The sequence below is a fragment of the Triturus cristatus genome, chromosome 10, assembly GCF_964204655.1.
Source record: "Triturus cristatus chromosome 10, aTriCri1.1, whole genome shotgun sequence".
NCBI lineage: Eukaryota > Metazoa > Chordata > Amphibia > Caudata > Salamandridae > Triturus > Triturus cristatus.
The window spans coordinates 839,435,660-839,457,440 of NC_140593.1; the positions used below are offsets into that span (position 1 = coordinate 839,435,660).

The 21,781-nt window shown below is 46.6% G+C and overlaps 1 long non-coding RNA gene across 7 annotated transcripts in view; it reads right to left on the bottom strand.

Moving 5' to 3' along the window:
• LOC146790108 (uncharacterized) overlaps positions 1-21,781 on the bottom strand; it is a 117,317-nt gene that overhangs the window by 49,734 nt on the left and 45,802 nt on the right. For 3 of the 7 annotated variants that reach the window (XR_014969536.1, XR_014969529.1, XR_014969531.1), the window contains exons 2-3: positions 12,342-12,556; positions 11,358-11,551 (exon numbers count right to left, since the gene is read on the bottom strand). The exons of 3 other annotated variants lie outside the window; for them this stretch is intronic. This is a non-coding gene — a long non-coding RNA (uncharacterized LOC146790108). The remainder of the gene's footprint in view (positions 1-11,357; positions 11,552-12,341; positions 12,557-21,781) is intronic. One more of the 7 variants, XR_014969530.1, reaches the window with a different exon arrangement.

Below are 21,781 nucleotides of genomic sequence, written 5' to 3' on the forward strand. Positions count from 1 at the left end.
GGAACCAGGTGAGGCCTGTAAAGAGTGGTACGAGCATCTGTCCTCCGATCAACCTAAAGCAGCAGCTTGATCCTCTGTCACAGCAGCAGGGCAAGATGCTGCACCCGGGCCTGTAAATCTGCATCTCCATGCTTGGAGATAGTGTCGGCAGTTGACCACCTTTTACATTCCCTCTAAGTCCTCATTGTCATCTCGACAGGAAGGTATCCCTCCACAAAATCAGTGTACACCAGTCGCTGGGAAAAAATGTGTGGATTGGACACCGCAACTTGATCCATTACGAGCAAGGTTATCTGACTTTTTCTCTTTGTTCCCTCCGTAGCCCAGCAAGGACCTGCTTTGGGCATTGTTGAACTCTACCTATTGGCTCTTTCGGCTGCTTGTGGTTGTCAGATCACAATTTCTTATTTAAATCATCTGTTGTGATGAGATTTTTGAAAGGTTTGCAATATTCATTTCTGCCAAAAACCTTTTGTGATGCCTCATTTGGACTTTATCATAGTTCTCAATTTTTTAATGTAAACCCCTTTTGAAACGCTGCACAGGTGTCCTTTGAGACTTCTGACGTTGAAGACAGTCTTTCTAATCACCGTAGCATCAACTAGACATGTATGTGACCTGCAGACTCATTCTTCGAGTCCACCTTATGGCTCGTTCTTCCCAGATAAGTTTGTGTTGATGACCCGAGTTTCCCATCTACTGGGGAGTGGTATCTCTTTTCATGTCGCAAAGGCTATCACCCTTACAGCATTCTTTGCTCCTCCTCATTCCTCTAAAGAGGAAGAGAAACTCCATTGTTTGACAATAAGAAGGCAATAAGGTTATATTGATATTACTAAGGAACATCCAGTGGACAATCAGTTCTTTGTAGAGTGTTCTGGAGCAAAAAAGGGCAAGGCAGTGTAGAAACGAACCATCTCTCAATGGATTGGTCTCTGCATAAAGATTTGCTATGCATTGGGAAATAAATGGACTCCAGATGGCTGTGGGCTTATTCCACCAGGGCCAAAGCTGCTAAAACTGCATTAACATGAGGAATGCCTGTCCTAGATAATTGTTAGGCAATTACTTGGATGAGGGTACACACGTTGACCATGCAGTAGTCAAGAGGGTTATTTTCCTTGCTCTGTCCTGCAGGACTTCTTGCTCTGAGTTAGTTCACAGACCCATTACCTTGGTAGTTCCTGCTATGGTATCTGTTCACAAGGCAAGGAATCTGCAGTTATCCAAAAGAAAGTTACTTACTTTTGATAATCTTTCTGGTGGATACTTTATCTAACCGCAGATTTCTCACCAACCAGCTCACCTCCCCGTTGTGCGAACTGGACATGTAACAGTCAAAAATCTAGAGATCTGCACACTGGTCATGCCAATCTGCTGAAGGCTCTGTGTCAGAGGGTATGAACAGCCTAGAAAGCAACTGATGCCAGTGTGCATGGGTGGCACTTGTATGCAACTCCGCCAGTCACTTCCGGAGCAGAACGACATTGGCACAGAGCTGCACTGGTGGGTATGGGGTACTCTTTTGATAGTGTCCAGATCCAGTCTGCTGCCTGCGGAATATTCATGAGGTGAGGAATCTGCGGTTAGATAAAGTATCCACCAGAAAAATTGTTATTGAAGTTAAGTAACTTGTTCTACTCTGACTTATTGTTCTCAGTTGAATGCACAGCTAGATCATATGCTCCCATGTGCCATTGCGGGGCTTGTTTCTGATACATTATTTATTGCTTGAGTGACATCTTATATATTCAGGAGTGTAATGCACATAGTACATATAGTAATTTTTTAATAGAATGCTTTGAATTCATGGTAAGTTTAGTAAATTATTTTGTATAAGCATTAAACATCTGCTGGTGCAATATTAACTTTGGTGAAATGTTAAATGCTCTATATATCCGAGAAACATTTTCTTCTCTTATAATTATGAATGTGTTCATTGGGTTGTTCAAATGTACCAATTTACCTTAGCCTACTGCCTCACTATATGCTTCTTGATACTGAAAAAAATAGGTTTTGGTATCCTACAATTGAGGTGAGACTTAACCTCCTGTAAGCTCATCGTATCCCCAGTGTATCCTTTGTTCTGCTGCTTGAACCCCACCACCAGTCTATATCTAGTGGCAAACATATTTTTTGGCAGCTTCTGATTATGCCAAACTGAGGTCAACTCATGGATATTAGGTCTAATATGATCTTCACTGACTAAACATATCACTTTTATTAGCTGAAATCATATATCTTCAATAGATTTAGGGCTGTAGAATTTAAATTAAAATCAGGTTGAAGGATGAGCTGACACCACATGTTTGAGTAAAGGGAAATCTAAACCAAGACACTTTTATGGTTTTATTAATTTTCTAGCCTCCAGAAATAATTTGCAATCACCAGCAGATAGATGCACTTCATGAAGCGAATAGGTGCAAGAAAGACCAACAGAGATTTTTTGTAATTTAAGCGAAGTTTATTTGAAGATTAAAACACAAGCTTAAACATATTCATAATTTATTAGTAGTACTTTGATAACATTGGTTAAAATAGGAAATATAATATCAAAGATTGAATCAAGATTGTTACAAGAATTCATGCTTGTATGGTACGTGCGGGTCATACTGTAAATATTCAGTGCAGCAAGCATCTACATTGTTAGTCATAACTTTATAAAATAAAGTATAGTGGAATTTGCTATGATAAATGGATTCTCTTTCTTACACAATCAATGGTTTCTCTGATTACCTATGTTACAGCATTCCTCACTAATCTGAATTAAGGGTAGACATGCAGACCTAATTCTCATATACTCCTAATTTCACTTTTATACAGATCTTCACTCACTTTCAATATAAAAAGGAATTTGACTGATCGGTTCTTTGAGCAAACATTGAAAAGAAATCAGCTTAATTCTTATAGGTCTTGTGAGAAAGTGGGTTTCTGTTGCAGTAAACCCCCCCCCCTTTTTTTTGTTGCCAGACTACTGATGCTCTTTGACTTGATGTGCTCTGGGGCCCTGCCAATCATCTCTGGCCACATGTCAGCCCCTGGTAAATGGTACCATGGGTACCAGGGCACTGTGACCAGAGAAGGCCCCTAAGGACTGCAGCACTTATTGTGCCACTCTTAGAGGCCCTGTACCCTAACACACACTCACACTGCCTTTGCAGGCTGAGTGTCTGGGCGCAGAACAAAACAGAGTCGACATACCCACAAACCACTGCCCTGGCATACATCAGTCACCCCTCTGGCTGGGTGCCTGAGCCCTGTACCCCTACAGTGCCCAGGTCCATTCCTGGGCCTTGTAAGTGCAGTGCTGCCATTAAGAGTATATGGTGCTGGGAGGTTGTCATTACGAACTCCACAGCACCATAATGGCTACACTGAAGACTGGGAAGTTTGGTATCAAACTTCTCAGCACATTAAACCCACATTGATGCCAGTGTGGGATTTAATGTAAAATGCACCACAGAGGGCATCTTAGAGATGCCCCCTGAAAAATGACCAACTACCAGTGACCTGACTGAGTGGCAGCGCAGGCTGCCACCACCAAACATGTTTGTGGAACCCTGGGTCGAGAGCCTGCTGCTCTCGGGGGCCTGAAACAATGCACATCCTGGGACGAGGTGCCAAGCCTCCTCCCCCAGGATGGGCAGGATTCCCGAAGGAGAAGCTTCAAAGGCATGCCGCCTTTGTGAGCCTCTCCAGACCATCTGCTGCTTTCAGCAACTGGTCCCCACTGACTCTACCCCCCACTTTGGGTGGGGGAACCAGCGGGAAAAACAAGTGAGGGAGAGAGGTGTGCCCATCTCTGCCAACTCCACCCCTTAGGTGGGGGAGGCGAGGTGAAGCACAACCTCGAGTCCCCGTCATCTTGAGGCTGGGGGGACCCAGCCAACCAGGGACAGGCTCCTGCACCCCTCCCACTGGAGAGTAGCAGAATAGGGGGTGTACGCACCCCAGGGAAGGGACCCATTGGTCTCCCTGCCCTTTACCTACCTGTAACGTCCCTAAATTTAGTATTTAGGGGCACCCTGAACCTTCCTTCCTCAGATCCAGCAACCACAAGAAAAGAAGGAGAAGCCGTGCAGAGCTAACAAGAAGAGGACGACGCCCACTTACTTGGTTCCAGCCCTACACGCCTGTCTCCCCTCGAACCTGCTCCTGCGAAACCCCGTCGTGTCCAGCGGCCAGCAACCTCAAAAACCCCGGAGGACCTGCCTGCATTCACTTTCCAAGCTGTTTCTCCCGTGAACACCGGACGTGTTTAAACTGCAGCTTCTGGTGCCAGCCAGAAACTGTGAATCCAGCACACTCTGCACCCGCAGAGCCCGGCTTGCGTTTGAGAGAACAAACACCACGAAGAGGTCCCCCCGGCGATCCTGACCCGAGATCCGGCAACCCCTGACCTGGCTCAAGCCTTCAGACGACGCCTGCAGCCTCAATCCAGAGGACCCGCCCAACCCAGTGGTGCCTAACCATCCCAACGTACCCCTCGAAGTGGTGGTCACACCTGGAAGATTTTCGTCCCCGAGCCTGCAGTGTTTCTTTGTCCCGGAGAATCTCCATTGAAATCAACAGGGCACCCTACCTCAAAACAGCACCCTGCACCCGGCCGCCCTAGCGCCGCTGAGGGTTCCCCTTTTGTGCTAACCTGGTCCCCAACTTGCCCTGAGCTTAACCCTAGGAGCTTTGCTCCCACAACCTCGTGGCCTGCTTGCCAGCCGCCACCAACCGGACCCCCCTATCATCCATAGGATAGCATTGGGCCTCAACACTCTGCACCCGGCCGCCCTAGTGCCACTGGGGGTGCAACAACAGTGCATCACTGACCCTGGGAGACCCCGGAGTCTAACCCCAGAACCCTAATTCAAAAGACCGATTACCTACCTTGAAACCGATAACCTCTTTTTCCTCATAGAATAACATTGACACTTTTTCTCCCAAAAAGTTTCTAAGTGTCAACTTTTGAAAACTAAGAATATTCCTTAAAAATCGCACAAATGACCAAACCGAATTTTCTCAACTGTTTGCAGGAAAGGTCCCAGTACTGAACCCAGGTGTCCAGCACGGACTAAGAAAATTAACTAAAAAGTAACTTACCAGTGAATTGAATTTCCTTCCACAGGATAACATTGGGGGTTCTTTGTGAAAAAAGTTTTTAAGTGTCAGCTTTTGAAATAAAAATCGTACAAACTACAAAAACGTAATTACTTACCTGTTTTAAGTAGATGTCCCAGTGCTGAATCTAGGAGTCCAGCACTTGATTACAAAAGTAACACAAACGTAACTCACCTGCTAAGTGAATTTCCTCCCATAGGATAATATTGGTGATTCTATGTGAAAAAGTTTGTCAACTTTTGAAATACAATAATATTCTTTAAAAATCGTACCTCTAACTAAAACGCATTTACCCTCCAGTTTTCAGGAAATGTCCCAGGGCTGAATCTAGGATCCAACCCTGTGTTAGTAAAAGTAATCTGAAAAGTAATTAACTGCATTTTACTCAAAAAGCCCATTCATTTGAATGTACTATACCTGCAATGTGTTGCAAACTGCTTATTTAAAACTGTAACCAAAACCAGTACAAGTTATACTGCAATTTTGAACTGTGTTCATACAAGTAATTTACTACTGCAAAGTATTTATATGCTTACTTGTACCAGGCTTGCTTGGTTCTAGAAATAAAACACCAGTATATTTTTTATACAAAAACAATTGGCCTAGAGTTCAGTTCTTGAGTGTGTGAATTCATTTGCTGACCGAGTGTGTACATCAAATGCTTAACACTGTCCTCTGATACTGCCTTACTGCTCGACCACTCTACCACAAATAGAGAGGAAGGTTCTATGTAACTTTAACCTCTGCCAAACCTCTGGAGACCCTTGGACTCTATACACACTGTACCTCATTTTGGTGCAGTATATATTGAGCCAGTTTCTTACAGGTCTCTAAATATATTTTTATCCAGCCTTAATTACTTTAATTGATTTATTTTAACTGATCAGTCCATTTGCAGAATAAATAAGCATTATTCACATATTTCACTTTTCTGATCATTATTATCTCTATTGAGATCTAATTTAAGTGGTGCTGGTAAAGGTCTGGTAATGAAACATGACTAATTTAAATGACTACCAGGTGTCTGCCCCACTGGTGACCAATCCTGAGTACAATCTAGTCAGTTTGTTAGTTTGTTAAGGGTTGTTTTCCCTTAACTCTATGGCCCTCAGCCTAATGGATTCCAGAATCTTCATTGGGCTACCCATTCCATTCTGTTAAGATAGGACTGACCTGGCTATGGCAATCTTTAATTAATGGCCTCTGTGTTTGGCTGCCAGATCTGCAGCTATGCAGCAGTAAAGTAGCAGTCACCAAACCACAGGAATCCTTTTTTTGCCACCATAAAAGTTGGCCACACCGAGATCTAGTTTAAGGGAATCTCTAGTTCTGTGTCACTTCAGCCAAGAATGCCCTTCCAGTGAATCATTTTCTTATAAATGTGTTTTTTCCAAATGTTAGTGTCTGGCTTGTCTCATAACTGATGTTGATATTGATTTTGTTCTGGTATGCATATGTTGCCAGAACATCAAGTGTTCTCTTACGGAAATGTCATTAGTTTACATGGAGGCAAATCATTAAGGTAGTAAAACACCCATCCACTTTTTAGGTCTCTTTAGACCACGCAAGCACTGTCTCATGAGGGACTTTTTGTTATTTTACAGGGGCCTTAGAGGCTGCCCACTGTTTACCATTAATTGGGATTATTTAATTTGCTTGCTTCTTATTGGTCAACTTCTTTAGGCTTCCTTCATCTTCAAGTGTGTTCCTCCTATGCTGCATGGACATATTACATGTGTCTGTTCTCAGCACATTCTTTCAGGCACTACTTTTATATTTTTGTTAAAGTACTTACAAAAGTGCATGTTTTTCACCTGTCTCCCTGGTTTAATTCTCTCTTTTTGGTATTGCTCCACCCCCGGTAGGAAACTGGCTTTTTATGTAGTGTACCAAAATGAGGTACACTATGTAGAAAGTCCAGACAACTCTTTTTGGTTTACAGAGCTTAAATTAATAATCCCAAATTCTCTCTGTGTGGTAGTGTGGGCGAGCAGTTTAGGCTTATCAGAGGGTCGTGTTAAGCATTTGTTGTACGCCCAAAGTCAATAAATGTGACCCACACACTCAAGAAGAAACTCAAGACAAATTTAGAAAAATAACACTGATTTTTATATAATTTTAGACACCAAGATCATCAGAATCAGGTCAGTACTTTAAACATTATGATTCTTTTACGTTAAAACAATAGAAAATCACAGCTGTCAGATTTGAGGCATGAGTCTCAAGTGTGGCAATGTTATCCTATGGGAGAAACAATTCACTGTATAGGTACACTTCCAGATGACTTACAGGACTTTTCTTCTGGCCTTAAGGAAAGTAGGGGCCAAGTTTCAAGAAAGCAACAACAGTTCAAGTTTATCTGCCCTGGGGTGCCCGGGTGCTGTTAGCGGTGATACCCTCAAACACTACACGGTAAAGTCAATGGGAAATGTATCTGTAAGAAAAAGGATGCAAATGGGGACTGGGGGACCAGTCTGACAGAACCCAAGGAGGGGATCGGCTCTTGAGGGTCTCTTGACCACAGAGACACTGTCAATTTAATCGAGCCCGGGCTGGGGAGCTTGGGTGCAGAGGTGTTTTGTCCGGCGTGTTGGAGAGGTAGAGGCTCTAACAGTACTCGTGTACCTGCAGAAGAGGCAAAAGAAACACAGCAGGGACACTCTCGGTGTGGAGCGGGCTTCTCTCAAACTCCATCAAATGTGCAGGTAAGTTTTGGTGGTGGTGTTCTGACTGAACACAAACAAGCCTTGGAGGTTGCAACTGGCTCCAGTGCCCCGGGTATTGGTACACAGCGGCTCCGGGAAGGCTCAGCATCTCAAAGGTGGATGGCTCAAGAGGCTGACCCCCTGGACACACAGTGACCTCCTCCTGGAGAGTTGCTCCCTCGTTGGACCCACGTTCATCAAAATGGTGGACCAGGCAGATACGGTCGGTGCCTACTGCTGCAGGGAAGTGGCTCCTCCACTCCAAAGGAGATATTGCTGTTTTGATGAAGTGCTTGGCCGACCTCCAAGGGTTTGAGGAGGCTGCTCAATTTCTGGATGAGTCGGTCCTTGTTATTGTTGGGACAGCGGCAGCCTGGCAGGGTTTTGCTCCAAGTTCGGTGCTCGTCCACAATTCTCACATCTCCGGCTCTTCTTTGTCCTTCTTCTTCTTTCAGGCAGACATATCTGAGTTCCTGGTGTCAGAGGGCCACCTACATACTAAAAGTAGGGGTGTTCAGGGTAGTAGCCATTGGGATATTTACCCCTGGGGTCACCATACCCCCTACATGACCACTTCCCATGCGTAGAAGTCATAGCCCTGTCCCAGAGTTCCTAATTCCACCAAAAACAAGATTGTGAAACCCTCCTTTTCTGGAGCACATCAGGTAGCCCATCTTAGGGAGTGTGACTAGCCTAGAGGTGCAACAAGCCTACTGCATTGCTAATTTCCCAGCTGGCCTGGTGCCAAATGGGCCTCAGGGCAGGTGGTGGCATTCTCAAGGTCTGGAGGAAGCTGGGGTTGCATATCAAAGGCAACGCTGTCTTTGAAGCCTTTGGCCTTGGTAGGCAGATTCAGTAGCCATACTGCTAGAGGAGGTAATAACACCGTCTCCGGAGCTGGCATTGTTTCCTGACCTCAGAGAGCACTGGCTTTAACCTATAGGGGGGGTCGGAAACTTGCCTGTGGTGGCTGTCAGCCAGCACACTAGGAGACTGGTAGGATTCAAGGGGCAACTCTAATGTGCCCTCTGGATGCCTGTCATAATAAATCCAATACTTGAATCAGTATGGATTTATTAAGACAAGGTGTTTGATACCATACAGCATAGGTTTCAGTGGAGCCATAATGTAGCTGGGTAACTCGTAATGAGCAGTGCCCGGTGCGTACCTTAAGATGGCTTTTCTGTTCACTTGCAATATCTAGTAATAGAACTAGACATCACAGGGGCAGATCTGCTCATTCAGGTATGTAGTCACATTAAATATAATCTTCCCTGCCTTAGGGCTCAAAGGCCTCCTGTAGGGGTGACTTACATATATTATAGCAACACAAAAAGATGATGCACTGAATGCTAAACATTCAACCCCAGACACAGATCTGGGTTAAATCCATTGTTGTTTGGCTCACCATGCCACCCTAGTTTGGACCCAGCCATATTTAATCAATATAGACCCTGATCCCCGTGGGGACAGTCCAGCCCAAACTGCCAGGCCAGGTCCTCCCTAGACCGGAAAACAAGGATCCTGTGGGCTGTTTCGGGGTATCAGCCAGGCTAGCTTGAATCCAGTGGCATAGCAAGCAAGGGACCCACATCTGGGCATACTCTTCCCACTTAAAACGACTATAGCAACACAAAAAGAAAAAGTAACTTAATGACCAACGCCTAGTACATACCTTAAGATGGCTTTCCTGTTCACTTGAAATATCTAGTAATAGAACTAGACATCACAGGGGCATATCTGCTCATTCAGATATGTCCTTATATATTATATAATGCTAGGGCTCTAAGGCCTGCTGTGGGGATGACTTACATATATTATATGCAGTGAAGTTGGCATGACACGACACACAGTGAGTGTGCCATGTCGTGTTTTCACAAAGGTTTTGCGCCATGTCACGCAGCCTGTAATGGCAGTTTGCATGCAATTTGTATGGGAATCCCTTGAAGTGGCATAATGCATGCTGCGGCCCATAAGGACTCTCTTTAGTACCCATGCCCTAGGTAACAGTGGTACCATTTACTAGGAACTTATAGGGGTGCTAAAGTGTGTGCCAACTGTAACCCAATTAGACCATTTTGCATTGTTTTTGGGAAAGAGCACTGGGACCTGGGTAGCAGGGACCCAGTGCACATCAATCGACAACATCAGTACCAGTGGCAAAAAGCGTGGATGACCATGACAAAAAGGGGCACTTTCCTACACAACCCCAACCCTCCCAAATGAAAGAGGATAAGACTAACCTTTCCCAAGAGAGTACTCATTGTCTAAGTGGAAGAACCTGGAAAGGCCATCTGTATTGGCATGGTCAGTCTCAGGTCTTTGTTCCACTGTAAAGTCCATACCCTGTAGGGAGATGGACCACCTCAACAGTTTTGGAATTCCCCTCTTCATTTGCACCAGCCATCTAAGGGGACTGTGGTTCGTTTGATCAAATAAGTGCGTCCCTAATAAGTATGGTCTCACTCTTTTGGGTGACCAAGCCATGGCAATGGCTTCCTTCCCAATGGCACTCCAACATTGTTCCCTGGGGAGTAACTTCCTGCTAATAAAAACCACTCTGCAAAGAACATGCGCTGAAAGGATGAGACACTGCTTGGTCTTTCCATGTTCTCTAGGAGGGTTGTGTGACGGAACCACGCATGCAATTACCACGCATGTAGGTTCCACACGGTCTTAACCACACAAGCCTTAACCACACATATGCCTTTACCATGCATGCATTTAAGACACAATATGCGTTGTTAATGCATGTATGACAAAGACATATGCGTGGGTAAGACTTATCTAGTAAGTGTAACCACCCCCGCCCGAGCCCTAAAACGGTCCTCCAAGCCCTCGAGGGCATCCTCCATCCTTACAGGACACATCTGCTAATATCCTGGCCAGGAAATCCACCAGTGGCGGCAACAGTTCTCTGGCACTGGCTTATTTATAGATTCACATGGTTGTTAGTTCTATTTATAATGTTGGTCTGGAAATCATTCAAATGGATTAAAATGACGCTTCATGTTGCCTAAACCCTGCAATAAGAACTTTTTCCACACTCGATGCAGCTTGTTATTTTCGGCACACTGCTGCAGGGACAACTTTAATCTAATTATTCACCATAAAAATACAAGACGGAGAAGAAAATAAGACTGGACAGCAGTGTGCCTTCTGGCCAGAGAAATGCAAGGAAATACACCCTGGTATTCTGGCGTATGCTTTATTTTCTTCTTCTTTTTTTTTGGATAAAACATTTCATTGGTTTATAAACAGGAACTACCAGCAGACTTCAAATACAGTACATCACAATAATCAATTGGTGTTTACCATTTACATGCACGGCGAATTGAGTGTGCGTTACCCAGTCTCCCAGATCCCCCATAGTGCACACAATTCAAGGAGATATGGCTTTATTTTCTTAACTTCTTTAATACTAGAGACACTGAATTTTGGGGCTCCTTGCAGATGTTTTCAACTCATTGGATAAGAGCTATTTTGGACCCTCCTTTGGATTCCATTAATATTGCAGACAAAGGCTGACAGAAGACATACCTGGGGCGGTGCTTTCCCCAACGCACGTCATTGAAGGGTGATCTGGAGAAATGTTGCGCTCGAGCCGACGCAGCGACGAGGCAGATTGTGGATGCCTCAGCAAAGACATATCAGTCGTGGGTTGTCGCAGCTGAAGCAAGAATAAAGTTATCTAGTAGGTGCTGTATCGTAGCATGAGACATCTCGGACAGAATCTGCCAAAGCAAAGATGATTCATTTCACACAGGAGTTCTAAGGACGTCAGACCAGTGGAGGCTGGTACTATTTAAAAGTGGTGAGGCAGAGAGCTTTGCGTTGAATTTAAAGTGCGAGAGGGCGTAGCGCTGAAGCTTGAACCAATCATGGAGATGAGGGTACTATGAGACTAATTATTAGTTCCGTACTTCACAAGAAAACAATTAACAAAAAATGGGTGCAAATGGTGCATTGACAGCGTACATTTCAAGAAATCTTGCTCCAATTTATTGAAAAAAATGCAAATGGCCTTACAAAAACACACCACTCTCCCTATACTCATGCAGACACATCGCTTCTAACACGCTGATCTCACAGATGCACAATGATTTGCTCATTCTACATCACATAAGCATGCCTCTCACCCTGCTCTCACTAGTGCACACCACTCACTGAGTGCATTCACTCCCTCACCCCGCACTCAGGAAGGCATATCTCTCATCGCGTATACTCATATAGTCACAAAAATCACTCTGAGCTCACACAAGCACGACGTTCATCATGCACCCCCAGCACTTACCCCAGCCTTACGCAGGCACCCCATTCACCTTGCAAACTTTCACTCACACAGACGCATGCTTTGCCCTGCACCCATACAGTGAACTTGCATTATTTACTCTAGTCAAAAAGGCACACCGCTCACCCTGCACTCATACAGTCACATTGCTTACTTTGCAGTCACACAGGCATTCCACTCACCATTCATCAATACAGTAACAGAACAGCAGTTTATATTCACCCTGCACGCACCTAGAGACCCCAAAGTTGCAGCTCCACTCCAATCGAGTGCTCTTCCTGTGGTGTGTTGAAGAGGGGTGTTGTGTAGGCCCAGTAGAGGAACAGTGGGGATGCAGGAGTTTGGGAGTCCATACTGATGGCTGCCCCTCAAAAGTGCAATTTCAGGGTAGAGAATGCATATATTCTGTCCTCTGGCAGCCTCCCTCCCCTTCTGACACTGCAGGAGCCTGAGCATTGGAGATAACGGGAGGCTGTTATAAGCAAGACTTTAACCATCCAGGGCATATCACTTCACCCACTTGTTTGTGGATGATAGTTGTGCACAGATGTCTCCAATTATTAACTTTATACAGCTATGCACATTTTCCCCATGATATCAATGTTTTACAGATTTGCAATTGTCCTACAGTATCTTTCTTTTCAGTGTGCACATTTCCCTCCCAGTATGTTTTACAGATGTCGTGAAGAAAGCCGTATAGACCCTTGGGAGGGCTAAAAAGAAACCGGCTGAAATATGTTGACAAGTAGGCAGTGAGAAGGGGTGAGGGGCTGCTAATAATCCCCGTCACCACCATCTCATTCTTCTTTTTAACCCTGGCCAGATATTCCAGGGATAAAGCATAAAGGGGTATATATCCGAGTCAGTTGTAGATTTCACAATCTGCACATTTAATGTGTTGATCCCTTTATCATTTTTATGTTTGTTTTGTCGTCCCCTTCCCTTTGCTCCACCCCAGGCATTAGTCTGCGCAGGGGTGTCAGTTAGCAAGCCCTATGATGAAGCATGCCAATCAATCCATCAGGGAATTGTAAGCGCGCTACTCACCCTTGAGGGTCTCAAGGCGCTGAGTGGGGGGGTCCGCAGATCTGTTTAGCCGAAGAGCCAGGTCTTGAGGGTCTTCCTGAAGGTGTTCAGGGAGGGGGCACGTCTGATGTCTACCGGTAGCTCGTTCCAGGTCTTGGCTGCAATGTGAGAGAAGGATCTTCTGCTGTCCCTGGCTCTGTGGATGCGTGGGGTTTCGGCTTGTGCAAAGTTGGATGATCGGAGGTATCTTTTGGGTACGTGGAAGTTTATTCTGTCGTTCAGGAATTTGGGTTCGTTGTTGTTTAGACATTTGTAGGCGTGAGTGAGGTTTTTGAAAGTGACTTTTCTCCACGGAGAGCCAGTGGGGACTTCGGAGATGTTGGCTGATGTGTTCGTGTCGGGGGTTGTCTGGAGTTTGCGGAGTAGGGACTTGTTGATGCCGGCGTAGAGTGCGTTTCCTTAGTTCAGTCTGCTGGTGATGAGTGCGTGGGTGACTGTCTTCCTTGACTCAGGGGGGATCCACTTGAAGGTCTTGCGGAGGATGCGGAGGGTGTTGAAGCAGCTGGAGGTGACATTGTTGACCTGTTGATTCATGGTGAGTGATGAGTCAAGTATGATGCCGAGGTTCTTCATCTGGTCGGAGGGGGTAGGTGGGCTTCTGAGGGTGGTCGGCCACCAGGCGTTGTCCCAGGCTGAAGGGGTGGTCCAGAGGAGGTGGACTTCTGTCTTCTCGGCGTTGAGCTTCAGGCAGCTGTTGGTCATCCAGACTGCAACATCTTGCATTCCTTTCTGGAAGCTGAGTTTGGCAATGGTGGGGTCTTTGGTGAGGGAGAGGATGAGCTGGGTGTCGTCGGCATAAGATACGATGTTGAGGCTGTGTTGTCGGACGATGGCTACGAGGGGGGCCATGTAGATGTTGAAGCGGGTGGGGCTCAATGATGAACCCTGTGGGACTCCGCAGGTGATTTTCATCGGGTCAGAGAGGAAGGGTGGGAGTCTGATCCTTTGGCTTCATCTGGTGAGGGATGTATGGATCCAGTCCAGGGCTGTTCCTTGTATGCCTGTGTCATGTAGTCTGGCAACTAGTGTGCGGTGGGAGACGGTGTCAAAGGCCGCTGATAGGTCGAGTAGGATGAGGGCTGTGGAGTGGCCTTGGTCCAGGAGGGTGCAGATGTTATCTGTGGCGGCAATTAGGGCGGTCTTTGTGCTGTGGTTGCTTCGGGATCGGGACGGGTCGAGGATGGCTTTCTCTTCAATGAAAAGCGTCAGTTTCCTGTTGACTGTTTTCTCTGCAACTTTGGCTGCGAAGGGGAGGAGTGAGATGGGCCGATAGTTCTTGAGGTCGGTGGGGTCAGCTGTGGGGTTCTTAAGCAGGGGTCTGACTTCTGCGCGCTTCCAGTCATCTGTGAAGGTGCCTGTTTTGAAGGTGGTGTTGATAGTACGTTGTAGTTTGGGTGCGATGGCGGCTGCGGCTCTGTGGTAGATGTGAGGGGGGCAGGGGTCGGTGGGGGACCCCAAGTGGATACTCTTTATGGTCGAAGCGGTGTCTTCGGACCGTGATCGGTGTCCAGTTGGAAATGATGGGCTGGTTGGTGTTTCTGGGGGGCGGGGGGCCATCTGTGGCACCTGGTCGATGAAGTTGTCGTAGAGGTTTTTGATCTTGAGGTGGAAATAGGTTCCAAGCTTGTCGCAGAGGTCTTGGGATGAGGTGATGTCTGTGGCTTCACTGCGTGGGTTGGTGAATTCTTGAATGACACTGAAAAGTTCCTTGGAGTTGGTGGAGTTGGCCAGGATTTTGTTGTGGATGAAGTTCCTCATGGTGGCACTGATCTGGTTGTGGTAGTCCGTCATGGCGTCCTTGTAGGTGGTGCCGCTCGTAGGCTTGGATAACCTGACTTTCTACATTCCCGCAATCTCCATCTAACGGATCCTTCGTTGAGGACTGTTTCCTAACTGGGGAATTCTGATCGGGACTGCGAGGTCCAGCGGGCCTTGCACACGGACAATTGCCAGCAGCTGGGGGCCTCTTCCCGACCCCTCCCCCGCACGGAGTAAAACGCCTCACGGCCCCCGCTTCGCGGGAGCCGCTCGTAGGCTTGGATAACCTGACTTTCTACATTCCCGCAATCTCCATCTAACGGATCCTTCGTTGAGGACTGTTTCCTAACTGGGGAATTCTGATCGGGACTGCGAGGTCCAGCGGGCCTTGCACACAGACAATTGCCAGCAGCTGGGGGCCTCTTCCCGACCTCTCCCCCTGACTATTTTAGACACGCCCAGTAACGCGTGAGTGGGACGCGAGCGGGACGTAGACCGGGGCGAAGCCCGGGCCCGTTTAAGCCCGTTCAAGCACGGGCAAGACCGGACCGGGCCCCCCCCCTGGCCCTTGCTCACCAAAGAAGAGTGAGGCCATGTCATCACGGAAGATGAGAAGTAAAGCAACGCCATTAATCCCTATGGTTGCAGGTACCCTTGATAGCTTTCTCATTAGGGCTAATTCTGTGGTGAATAATGAACTAAATATCCTGGAAAGACCGCTTTCGGATGGGATTGAAAGCACCAGAAGATCTTCTCTGGGTTTAATGTCAACTGTTAGAACTCTCGAGAATCTGGATGATTCTCATACCGCTCTCATGGACAGTATTGACCAAACAATAGAATCTGTCTTGCAAGAACTCAGGACTAGTACATCTTCACGCCGAGATTCGCTCCAGCCTATCCCTGAGGGTCTATCTGTTCCCATTACTGAAGCTGCCTTGATTGCTCAAGGGGGGAGTGATTTAAAGATATCTTGTGTACGAGGGTCTCGGGAGGGTGCTGTTCCAAAAAGGAAGGGAGTGAGGAAGTTTAAGGGAGGTAAAGGGCTAAAATAGATCGCCCTCATGACAACCCAGCGATCACGTCACTCCCAGTGGATAGTTTGTTAACTGTAAGTTCTAACGTAACTCCCGTTTTACTTGACCCCGTACAAACACCATCGCTATTACAGCCTCCTTCTGTTATTTCTGAAAAGGGGTTCGGAGGGGGGGGAGACCACTTAAGTAATGCCCTCACCAATGTTCTGAAGGAATTTTTCGTCCCCGTGATGGGCAGATTCGATACTATTGATGCTAGGCTTAAAAAAATAGAACTGGTTACCGGGGATATTGAGAATTGTCTGAGGATTAAGGGAAGCACCCAAAGCGTGGCTCCAATAAATATGGTTGAGCCCTCCTTGCTTAACTCTACTGGTCTGATAAATCCCAAGACAGGAACACAACCTATCCCAGCAGGAATATCTTTACCTTTACCTAATCCCCCACTTCTTTCCACTGTAACAACACTACCCTCCCACGGGCAACCTTCCTCCCGTGTAAGGAACTCTAACCTGGTAGTTAATACAAACTCAACTAATCCAGGGAAGACTCCGACTGAGACTGGTGGCCGTACCATCCAAGATTTAGGCAGTTTAAGTAGGAAAAATGTAGTAAATCTGCCTCCAGAGGCAGCACTCTACGTAATTATTTTAAGTGGAGTTCCTGAGCTCACTAATCCTGTATTAGAAACATGTGACTCTTTAAAAAACAAAGTGATCAGCTGGTTGAATACTCATAGACCCCTCCCCCCAAATATGAGAGGTGACTTGCTGATGGTCAGAAGGGTCGCTTGGTTGGGAAATACTGTAAAGAAAATGAAGGGCGACTGCATTTTGGTGAATTTTAGAAATCCACAAATTGTCTCTCATATCTGTAATTGGTTGGGTAGTAAGGAAGGTACATCAATTCAAACTCTCCCATTGTCCTTTTTTTACCCCCCACGAAACATCCGTATCAATCCAGGGATTGATGATGAATGGACAAGGGTGGGACCCAATCTCCAAGGCAAAAGGCATAGGTATATCCAGTATGAGACACCCTTTTTAGGTGATTACTCATGTACCAATAGGTACAGTTGCCTTGAGCAGGTAGATTGACTTTGTGAGGAGGATGGCATCGGGGGTGGTGAAGGTGGGAGTCCTCATCTAGTGCAGCCGGGGATACCGATGGCTGTCCCGGGTAGCGGGCATCCATTACGAGGACATTCATCCTCTGGACTGGTGAACTCAAGTAATGAAGGTTTTTCTATGCAACCCTGTGATACCCCTCATGGTCTATCTGTATTAAAATATCTTTCCTGGAATGTAGCAGGCCTTGGTAACAAGCTGGCCTGCCCTGAATGGGGGTAATTTATAGATCATCACGATATTTGCTTCTTTCAGGAAACATGGGCGAGAGAAGAGCTATTTCGTTTGGGATATGCCTCATTCTCAGTCCCCGCTAGGTGGGGAGGAAAGGGTTGACCGTCAGGTGGTCTAATAATCTGGGTTGCAACCCATTTGGGCTGCAGTGCCAGAGTCCTGGACACAGGGACTGACGTTGTCCAGTGTGTGTTTCTGGAGTGGCGGACTGGCTTCAGACTTGCTATGGTTAATGTCTACTCTAGACCTGTGAGCCTCTCCGCTGAGTCAGGGGCCATAGAGGAGCTATCCTCTGTTCTAGCTAGAATTCCTGAGGGTGTTATGTTCGTGGTGGGAGGAGACTTCAACTCCCACTTTGAACCACTTGAAGGGTTGCTAGATGGTATCATTCAGGAGAAGGACGATCTCTGGAAAATCCCACCTGTTGTAGGGCCAACGGCAAGGACGTGGGCTCCTCTGGCCGTCCAAATTACATCCCTGACATTGGCCCATTCGATCAGGGCATGTAATGGCCGTGCAAAATCCGACAACCCGTCTATGCCTACTTTTAATAAGGCAGGGAGGCAGGCACGACTTGATTACATTTTTGTTCAGTGTAGGGCTTGGAACAGAGTTCTAGATTTTAGGGTGGTTTCTAGGGGAGAGAGCGACCATAATCCCTTGATTCTGGATTTCTCCGCACCAGATGTTTGTAAGGGCAGACCTCGATTGCTCTCTGATACATCTAGTAGGGTTACCCTTTCTAGCAACAGACGTAGGGTAAGATGGGACAAGTTGGTCGACAACCCCGAGGAACTATCTGAACTGTATGGTAGGGTTAGTCCAGTATTGGTTGAGGTGGCCGCCCTTATTGAACAACAACCTGTGTCCGACTTCTTCGAAAGACTGGGAGATCTGAATAAGTTATTATTTCTTAGTCTCTCAGATATCTTAAATCCGCCAGGCCCCTGTGGGAAAAGGAAACGAAGGAAGTTATCCTGGTATAACAGGACATGCAGATTAGCGAAGAGTGAACTCCTTGATGCATTAAAAAATAATGCAAGCAGGGAAATTATCCAACAAAGGAGGAAAGTATACCGGCAGTTAATCCACCATGCCAAGCTTGAGTGGGGGAACGAAAATTGGGCTAGGCTAACAACAGCCCTAGCGGCTAAGGATGCAAGGAAGTTTTGGCAGATTGTGACCACAGGTTCAGTTGATCCCGACCCAGCAGTAATGCCGAACATTGTGGCAGAGGTATGGGAAGAACATTTTAGCAATCTGTACAAGGGGGACAACTCCTGTATGGAGCTGCCCTCGGGGGATAGGTTCATGAGTTGTGTTGATGGCTCAGCAGCGATCACTTTTACCCTGGGCGAGGTCCGGGCTGCTATATCCAAGCTTCCTGTGGGAAAAGCACCAGGGTTGGATAGGGTCCCCGGAGACCTCTATAAACATGAACCCAGGGTTTGGACGCCCTATCTACTAACAATATTTAACGCTATCTCTGGTGGTAAGGCGGTCCCTGCTACTTGGCTGGGAGCAGAGGTAGTCCCTATTTTTAAGAAGGGCTTGCCTCTGCAACCAGCCAATTACAGGCCAATCAGCCTAATAGATGTAGATCAGAAACTCTTTGCAAGGCTAATTTTGGATCGTCTGCTGGTTTGGATGGAGGACTCTGAGATTTTAAGTCAGTATCAGGCGGGCTTTAGAAAGAGTGTATCCACTATTGACCAGATTTTTAGACTGGCTATGCTTTTCTGGAAGACGGCCAAGGTCGAGGGCGGCTCATTATACATTATCTTTGTAGACCTGTGTGCGGCCTTCGATCTGGTTCCACGCAGGAAACTTTGGAAAGTTCTACGGGACCTAGGAATACCAGCCCCTCTTCTGGATATTATAATTCGACTCCATACTTATAATTTCGCAAGGGTCAGGTGTGGGAGAGAAGGCAACTTGTCATCTTGCTTTCCCGTTGACAGGGGGGTTAAGCAGGGTTGCATTTTGGCGCCAACCCTGTTCTGCCTCTACGTAAACGGAGTCATCTCCCATCTGAACGCGGTCCCTAATAGAGACGCACCAAAGCTTGGCGGTACAGGGATATCAGCGATTATGTTCGCTGATGATACCCTCTTACTCGCTAAAACTCCAATGGGTATCCAACGAGTTTTGGAGGGTTTTGTCTCGTTTTGCCATGACCGGGGGTTGGAAATAAATACGGCCAAAACGAAATTTATGATTTTTAATCCTCCAAAGACATCCCGCCCAAACCCTGTCATAAATGGTGTGAGCCTGGAAAGAGTTCAGACGTTTGAGTATTTGGGTTTGACTCTTAATGAAAATAAGACCTAGGCTCAACATCAGACTAAATCCCATCTAAAGTTAACCCAAAAGGCGGGGGGGATTATTAATCTTATGGAATAAATCTACGACAAAACCCATCAGCCCCCCTCTCGAAATTTATAAAATGCAGGCACGTGGGGCAATAACCTATGGTGGTGAGTTGTGGGGACACAATTGCGCCCCTGCAATCACTGCCACGGAAAACAAGTTTCTTAGGCAGGTAGCGTCCCTGCCTACTAGTTCACCCCTTCTTCCTCTCAGACTTGATTTGGGAATAAGATCTTTAAAGGAGGAATTGGGGTTGAAGCCTTTAACTTTTTTGGAGGCGCTTGTGGGTAACCCCTGAACTTTTTAGCTATAGGCAAGAGCTTAAGGAATTATTAAAATTCCCAAATATATGGAAACTTCCCTGGCTAAAATATATAAAGCAGGAATTTGAGAGGTTGGGTTGCCCTTCACTGTGGACAAACCCGGAAGAGGCTAGTAGAAATATATCCCGTGAAGACCTGGTTAATATGTATTATGATCATAATCTGTCTGCTTGCTTACTGAATGACCAATTGGGGACAATGTCCAGTACATTCGTAGCAACGAAAGACTACTATAAAATGGAGACTGTCTTGGACGACATTAGTCACACTGGCCTAAGGAAACTTTTCCTCCAATGGAGATATAACTCTTTACCAATAAGAGCCCTTACTAGTAGATGGCACCCACCTACCAGCAAAAACTGTCCAGCCTGCTCTGAGGAGTTGGAGAATGATATCCATGTTATGTTCTTCTGTCCTTCCTATCGGAAGCCCAGGAAGAAGTGGATCATTCCCATATGTAGAAATTGGGGGATTCGGCAATGCTTGCATTCTTATCGAATATTAAAAACTGACCTATCCCCATTAACTGTCTTTGCTGCAAGTAAATTTTTAGCTGCCATGTGGAATATTAGAAGAAATCTTGTGGTAAAATGTATCAATGTTTAGCTCAAGGTGCATGAAGCCTACTAATGAGGAGTGCGACTTTTAGTCGATTTTATGGATATGCCAAGAAAACGCTATGATTAATAACTGTGATGGGATAATTTATTTTAGATTTTATATCATAATCTGCAATGAACTGTTTAGGTAATGTATTGCGATTTCTTTTATGACATTTTTAAGTCGAAATAAAGATAATGAATGAATGAATGTAGGTGGTGTGGTTTTCGGTTGTCTTGGTGTTTCTCGAGTTCTTCTCCAGGCGTCTGCAGGTGCGTCTGGCTTCTTGGAGAGCGGTGGCGAACCAGGTGGCTTTCCTGGGGCGTTGTCTGTCGGGGTTGCGTAGCAGGGCGAGCTCATCTGCGCAGTTGGAAATCCAGGTGTGGAGTTCTCTAGCTGCGTCGTTTGCGTTGGGTGCCCAGGTGTGCTTCTCTCTGGTGAGGGTGGAGTTAAGTTGCTCGTCAGTAACCTTACTCCAGTTCCTTCATGGTGGGTGTGGGGCTGGTTTGGGTGCGTGGCTGGTTTGGGTCCCTTGGGTTTGTTGATGGTGAAGTGTACGCAGTGGTGGTCTATGGCGCTGCATTGTGTGACTGAATTGGACACTGTTTCTTGCCGCGAAGATGGGGTCGAGGGTGTGTCCTGCTCTGTGGGTTGGTGTGTTGATGAGTTGTTTAAGTCCGATGCTGGCGAGGTTGTCACAAAGGATAGTTGAGTTGTCGAGGTGGAAGTTCAGGTCTCCAATAAGTATGTAGTTTGTTGAGGCGATGGCGTGGGGTGCGATGAAGTCGGTGATGGTGGTGGCGAAGGGTGTTCGGAGGCCTGGGGGTCTGTAGATGCGTGTTCCTCGGAGTGTGCCTTTGGGGGTGGTCTTGATCTGGAAGTGCAGGTGTTCGGCGGAGGGGAAGATTTCGCTGGAGGTGGTGAGGTGGAGGGTGCTTTTTTGGGCGATGGCGAGGCCCCCTCCTGGGTGGTTGGGGCAGTCTTTCCTCTGGATCTTGTATCCGTCTGGGATGGCGGTGCTGATGTCGGGGGCGGAGGATGCGTTGGTCCAGGTCTCTGTGAAGAAGGCAATGTCGGGTGAGAGAGAGTCGAGTAGGTTCCAGATTTCCATGGCGTGTTTGTGTACAGAGCGTACGTT